The 7,170-nt window shown below is 41.1% G+C and overlaps 1 pseudogene; it reads left to right on the forward strand.

Moving 5' to 3' along the window:
- Positions 1–1,140: 1,140 nt before the first annotated feature.
- LOC135364316 (small ribosomal subunit protein eS6-like) lies at positions 1,141–1,860 on the forward strand (annotated as a pseudogene).
- Positions 1,861–7,170: the final 5,310 nt, after the last annotated feature.

Consider the following 7,170-nt stretch of genomic DNA (forward strand, 5'->3'; position numbering starts at 1 on the left):
AGTGGACTGCCACCAACTACCACTTGCCTGGAAGGCAACAGACACAGCTAGTTCTGCATCTCTGGGTGGAAAGAGCATGAACAGTACATCTGGAGGGGTTCCTCAAAGCTCCCCCTACAAGATCGCCCCATCTGCTGACTGCGAGGGCTCTGTCACCATTTAGGTTAAGCATTGTGTTTTCACAGTTAAAATACAAATATGTTAAGCCAGTAATATCCATGAATACTTTAGTTTGAAGTTGTTTGCTGGGAAAAGTAATGGAACTAAATTCTGATGGATGAAAGGGAGAAAAGAGAAAAATATGAATTATGAAAACTGCATTGGGCCCTGAATAGAGAGAGATGAGAAAGAATTCCCCAACTCCACTCTGCCCTCTCCATTTCTTGGCCCAACATAGTGCACAGTGCTGTCAAAAGAGGGGCCCTAAGGGCCCATCGCAAACCCTGCTTACCCCTGGGTAGCTGTACGACAATACCATAAAACACTAGAGTAAAGATCTGGGTTGAAATCTTGGCTCAGGTACTAACAAGCTATGACTTGGGTACATCAATTAAACTTTCTAAGTCTCTGTCACCTCGATTCTAATTTGGGATTAATGTGAACTCCCTCACAGAGTGGGTGTGAGGCTTAAATGAGATAACATATGGGAAAGCACCTTGTTAAATGTGTTTTTTTAAACTACTATATAAATATGTTATTATTAGTTGAGCAGATTGGAAAAATAACTTTAGCTTTTTGATTTCCAATTTTGAGATTTTATATATATACATATATATATTCCCTCAGAGCAACTGAATTCTACAAAATAATAATACTTCAAGAATATTATTTAAAAAAATACTTCAAGACAGACCCAGAAAAAGGGCTACATAGACACATGGGTCTGTAATACACAGGAATCTAGATACTCTTCTGAGAGAATCATAATATATATTAGCACATTGAAGGCTCTGGAGAGTCCTACAGGAATGAACCCAATATAAGGCTATTTGATATAGAATTTTCCAAACTGTTTGGAACAAAGAAATTTCCTTTCCTCTAAAACTTCTTAAAATCCAAGGGAAACAGTGATCTGGAAAATAAATTTTGAGGAAAACAGCTCATTTTCGTGGCACCTTGGGGGTAGTAGTCTGCTTTAAGATGAAGCTGAATATCTCTTTCCTGGCTACTGGCTGCCAGAAACTCATTGCAGTGGATGGTGAACATAAACTTCACACCTTTTATGAGAAGCATATGGCCACAGAAATTGCTACTGATGCTCTGGATGAAGAATGGAAGGTTTACATGGTCCAGGTCAGTGGTGCTGATGACAAACAAGGCTTCCCTTCCTCATGAAGCTGAGTAAGGGGCATTCCAGCTACAGATCAAGGAGGACTGAACAAAGAAAGCATAAATCTGTTCGGGGTTGTATTGTGGATACCAATCTCAGTGTTCCCAACTTGGTCATTGTAAAAAAAGGGAAGGATATCCCTGAACCCATTGATACTACTGTGCCTTGTCTCCCGGGGCCCAAAAAAGCTAGCAGAATCTGCAAACTTTTCAATCTCTCTAAAGATGATGTCCACCAGTATGTTATGAGAAAGTCCTTAAACAAAGAAGAAACCTAGAACCAAATCGCCCAAGATTCAGCATCTTATTACTCCACATGCCCTCCAACATAAATGTTACCATATTGCTCTGAAGAAACAATGTACTAAGAAAAATAAGGAAGAGGCTACAGAATATGCTAAACTTTCAGCCATGAGAATGAAGGAGGCTGAAGAAACACACCAGCAACAGATTGCCAAGAGTCAGAGGTTGTCCTCTCTGAGAATTTTTACCTCTAAGTCTGAAGGTCCAGTCAAAAATGATATTTTCTAAGAGTAATAAATAAAATCAGACATCAAATCTCAAAAAAAATATTTTTTGAGAAATACAGTAAAGCAGACTATTCATGTTTTAAAAAATATAATCTTAAAGCATCATGTTCTGCACATCCAGCTTTTTACTATGCTTGACCAGGAAGGAAGAGGGTGCTCTGTGCAGATGCTTCTGTTGAGAACAAGGTCTGAATATGTTCAGCTAAATCTGTACCTTCAGTATCACCCAGTCTCTCAATGCTCTTGATGATCACTACTCGCCTCCCTTTGTTTTATCTAGAATTTGATTTTTTATTTGGTATTATCTTCTCTTTTGTTTGGCATTATCTTCTATGGCCTTCTATTTTGTCTCAGGAAGTGTGCCCTTAAATCACCATCGAAAAAGCCTGTCACCATTTCACTGGGTGTCGGTAGTCTTTTTTTTTTTTTTTTTTGCGAGAGAGAGAATGAGAGAGAGCATGAGAGGGAGGAGGGTCAGAGGGAGAAGCAGACTCCCTGCCGAGCAGGGAGCCCGATGCGGGACTTGATCCCAGGACTCCAGGATCATGACCTGAGCCGAAGGCAGTCGCTTAACCAACTGAGCCACCCAGGCGCCCCAAACATTATTACAATATTATTGATTATATTCCCTATGTTGTACTTTTCATCTCCATGATTTATTTTATAACTGGAAGCTGGTACCTTTTAATCCCCTTCATCTATTTCACCCATTCCCACACCCACCTTACCTCTGGTAACCACCAGTTTATTCTCTGTATTTAAGAGTCTGGTTTTTTGTTTGTTTTGTTTTTTATATTCTACATGTAAGTTAAATCTTATGGTATTTGTCTTTTTCTGTCTGACTTACTTCACATAGCATACTCTCCTCTAGGTCTACCCATGCTGTCGCAAATGGCAAGATCTCATTTTTTATGGTTGAATAATATTCCATTGTACAGGTACACCACTCTTTTTTATCCATTCATCTCTCAATGGACACTTGGGTTGCTTCCATATCTTGGCTGTTGGAAATAAATCTGCAATAAACATACAGGTGCATACATATTTTGAATTAGTGCTTTTATTTTCTTTTGCTAAATACCCAGTAGTGGAATTACTGGATCATATGGTATTTCTATTTTTCATTTTTTAAAGGAAGCTTCACACTGTTTTCCATAGTGGCTGCACCAAATTACAGTCCCACCAACAGTGCACAAAGGTTCCCTTTTCTCCACATCCTTGCCAACACTACTATTTCTTGTATTTTTATACTAGCCATTCTGACTTGTGCAAGATGATATTTCATTGCAGTTTTGACTTGCATTTCCCTGATGATGGGTGATGTTGAGCACCTTTTGTCTGTATGTCTTCTTTGGAGAAGTGTCTATTCAGGTCCTCTGCCCATTTTCAATCAGATTGTTTGGTTTTGGGTGCAAAGTTGTAGAAGTTCTTTATATATTTTTTATATTAACCACTTACTGGATATATGATTTGCCAGTATCTTCTCCCATTCAGTAGGTTGCCTTTTAGTTTTGTTGATTGTTTCCTTCAATGCGCAAAAGCCTTTTATTTTGATGTAGTCCCAGTAGCTTATTTTTGCTTTTGTTTCCCTTGCCTCAGGAGACATATCCAAAAATATGTTACTAATGGCAATGTCCAAGAGATTACTGCCTATGTTTTCTTCCAGGAGTTTTAAGTTTTCAAGTCTCACATTTAAATCTTCAAGCCATTTTAAGTTTATTTTTGTATGTGGCATAAGAAAGTGGTCTAGCTTCATTCTTTTGCATGTAGCTGTCCAGTTTTCCCACTGTATGTTGAAGAGACTGTCTTTTTCCCATTATATATTCTTATCTCCTTTATCATAGATTAACTGACCATATGGGTATTGGTTTATCTCTGGGCTTTCCATCCTGTTCCATTCATCTGTGTGTCTACTGTTGTACCAGTATCAGACTGTTTTTTATTACTATAGCTCTGTAGTATATCTTGAAATCTGAGATTGAGATACCTCCATGTAGCTGTATCTTTTTTTTCCTTTTTTTTATTATGTTACGTTAATCACATACATTACATCATTAGTTTTTGATGTAGTGTTCCATGATTCATTGTTTGCATATAACACCCAGTGCTCCATGCAGTACATTCCCTCTTTAATACCCATTACCAGGCTAACCTATCCCAAACCCCCTCCCCTCTAGAACCCTCAGTTTATTTCTCAGAGTCCATAGTCTCTCATGGTTCATCTCCCCCTCCGATTTCCTCCCCTTCATTTTTCCCTTCCTGCTATCTTCTTTTTTTTCCCTAACATATAATGTATTATTTGTTTCAGAGATACCTGTAGCTGTATCTTTAAAACACACTTTACTGGGGGGGGAGGTGGCGGAGGAGTAGGGACCCTATTTCAACTGGTCCCTGGAATTGAGCTGGATATCTACCAGACCACTCTGAGCACCCACGAAACCAGCCCGAGATGTAAGAAGATCTGGATCTCTACAAACAGAATATCACAGGCAGTTGGTTTTGAGGTACAAAGCGGGAAGCCCTGATTCCTTGGGCAGATATCGGAGGATAAATGGCAGCAGGAGGGTGCCTGGCCGTGGGGTTCCTACACCACCGGTGAGTGATAGCCTTGCGTGCTGCAGACGGGCACAGACTCACAGACCGGTAGCGGCAGGGAAAGGACTTTAGGGCAGCCCCTGGGGTGGAAACCCGGAACGGCGGGGTCGCGCCTGAGAACTGCAGCCCCCGGGATGGAAACCCAGAGCGGCAGGTCCCGTACATGAACTGGGAGCAGCTGGCGGTTTTAGAAGCACAAAGGGCAAAGAAGTGCCCTGACCTGGAGGCAGGACTGGGAGTGCTGCGGAGGGGCTCACAACCCAGGACGCTGCAATTTATAGCAGCACGGACAGAAACGAAGACGGTGTGGCCTGGAGAGCTAACTGAAGAACAGACTGAGGTCTCTCTGCTCTGAAGCAGAGGGTTGGAAGTGGTCTCTTCTGCTCTGACTCGCGGAAGAGACGGGGAAAGCCACCAGGGAAAGGCGCCAGAGAACAAAAGCCCCCAAAACTGATTCCCGCTGAGCCCATCCCCCGCCACAGGGGCGCAGGGCAACTCCGCCCGAACAGGGTTGCCTGAGTAACAGCGCGGCAGGCCCCTCCCGCAGAAGACAGGCTGGGAAAACAAGAGGCCAGCAACCCTAAGGTCCCAAGAAAACAGGTGCATCTTGCTTGGGTTCTGGTTAATAATTTGGACTCTATATATTCCCTCAAACACCCATCAACAGAATGACTAGGAGGAGGAGCCCCCCAAACAGAAAAGACTCAGAGATTATGACTTACGCTGCAGATTTACAAATGGATGCAGATATAATCAAGATGTCGGAGATGGAATTCAGGCTAGCAAATGTGAAGACAATGCCTAGAATGGAGAAATCAATTAATGGCAACACAGAGTCTCTAAGGGCAGAAATAAAAGGTGAATTGGCAGAACTTAAAAATGCTATCAATGAGATCTAATCCAATCTAGATAATCTAACACCTAGGGTAACTGAGGAGAAGAGAGAATAAGTGACCTGGAAGACAATATAACAGATAAAAAGGGAAAAGAGGAGGCCAGGGAAAAACAACTCAGAATCCATGAAAATAGAATCAGAGAAATAAGTGACACGATGAAGCATTCCAATGTCAGAATAATTGGAATCCCGGAGGGAGTGGAGAGAGAGAGAGGACTAGAAGATGTATTTGAGCAAATCATAGCTGAGAACTTCCCTAATCTGGGGAATGAAACAAACATTCGCATCCTAGAGGCAGAGAGGACCCCTCCTAAGATCAAGGAAAACAGGTCAACACCCCAGCATGTAATAGTAAAACTTGCAAATCTTAGAACCAAGGAAACCATCTTAAGGGCAGTTAGGGGAAGAGATTCCTTACATACAGAGGGAGGAACACAGAATAACGTCAGACCTATCCACAGAGACCTGGCAAGTCAGAAAGGCCTGGCAAGACATATTCAGGGTACTAAATGAGAAGAACATGCAGCCAAGAATACTTTATCCAGCAAGGCTTTCATTTAGAATGGATGGAGAGATGCAGAGCTTCCACGACCAGGAGAAACTGAAAGACTATGTGACCACTAAGCCACCCTGCAAGAAATATTAAGGGGGGTTCTATAAAGGAGAAAGACCCCAAGAGTGATCTACAACAGAAATTTACAGGGACAATCTATAAAAACAATGTCTTCACAGGCAACATGATGACAATTAATTCATATCTTTCAATAATCACTCTCAATGTGAATGGTCTAAACGCTCCCATAAAACGGCACAGGGTTGCAGATTGGATAAAAAGACAGGACACATCCATATACTGCCTACAAGAGACTCATTTTGAACCTAAAGATATATCCAGACTGAAAGTGAAGGGATGGAGATCCATCTTCATGCCAGCGGACCTCAAAAGAAAGCTGGGGTAGCAATTCTTATATCGGACAAATTAGATTTTAAACTAAAGTCTGTAATAAGAGACACAGAAGGACACTATATCATTCTTAAAGGGTCTATCCAACAAAAAGATCTAATAATTGTAAATATCTATGCCCCCAACATGGGAGCAGCCATCTATATAGGCCAACTGTTAACCAAAATAAAGAGTCATATTGATAACAATACGTTAATTGTAGGAGATCTCAATACTCCACTCTCAGCAATGGACAGATCATCTAAGCAGAAAATCAACAAGGAAACAAGAGCTTTGAATGATGCATTGGACCAGATGGACCTCATAGATATTTACAGAACATTCCACCCTCAAACAACAGAAGGCTCATTCTTCTCGAGTGTGCATGGAACTTTCTCCAGAATAGACCATATACTGGGTCACAAATCAGGTCTCAACCGATACCAAAAGACTGAGATTGTTCCCTGCATATTCTCAGACCACAATGCTTTAAAATTGGAACTCAATCACGAGAAAAAATTGGGCAGAAATTCAAACACTTGGAAGCTAAAGACCACTCTGCTCAAGAATGTTTGGGTCAACCAAGAAATCAAAGAAGAACTTAAACAATTCATGGAAATCAATGAGAATGAAAACACATCGGTCCAAAACCTATGGGATACTGCAAAGGCAGTCCTAAGTGGGAAATACATAGCCATCCAAGCCTCACTCAAAAAAATAGAAAAATCCCGAATTCACCAACTAACTCTACACCTTAAAGAACTAGAGAAAAAGCAACAAACGACGCCTAAGCCACGCATTAGAAGAGAAATAACTAAAATTAGAGCAGAAATCAATGAATTAGAAACCAGAAACACAGTAGATCAAATCAACGAAAC

The sequence above is a fragment of the Mirounga angustirostris genome, unplaced genomic scaffold (assembly GCF_029215605.1).
Source record: "Mirounga angustirostris isolate CCGP_5_RB_7025 unplaced genomic scaffold, mMirAng1.0.hap1 SCAF_1, whole genome shotgun sequence".
Lineage (NCBI taxonomy): Eukaryota > Metazoa > Chordata > Mammalia > Carnivora > Phocidae > Mirounga > Mirounga angustirostris.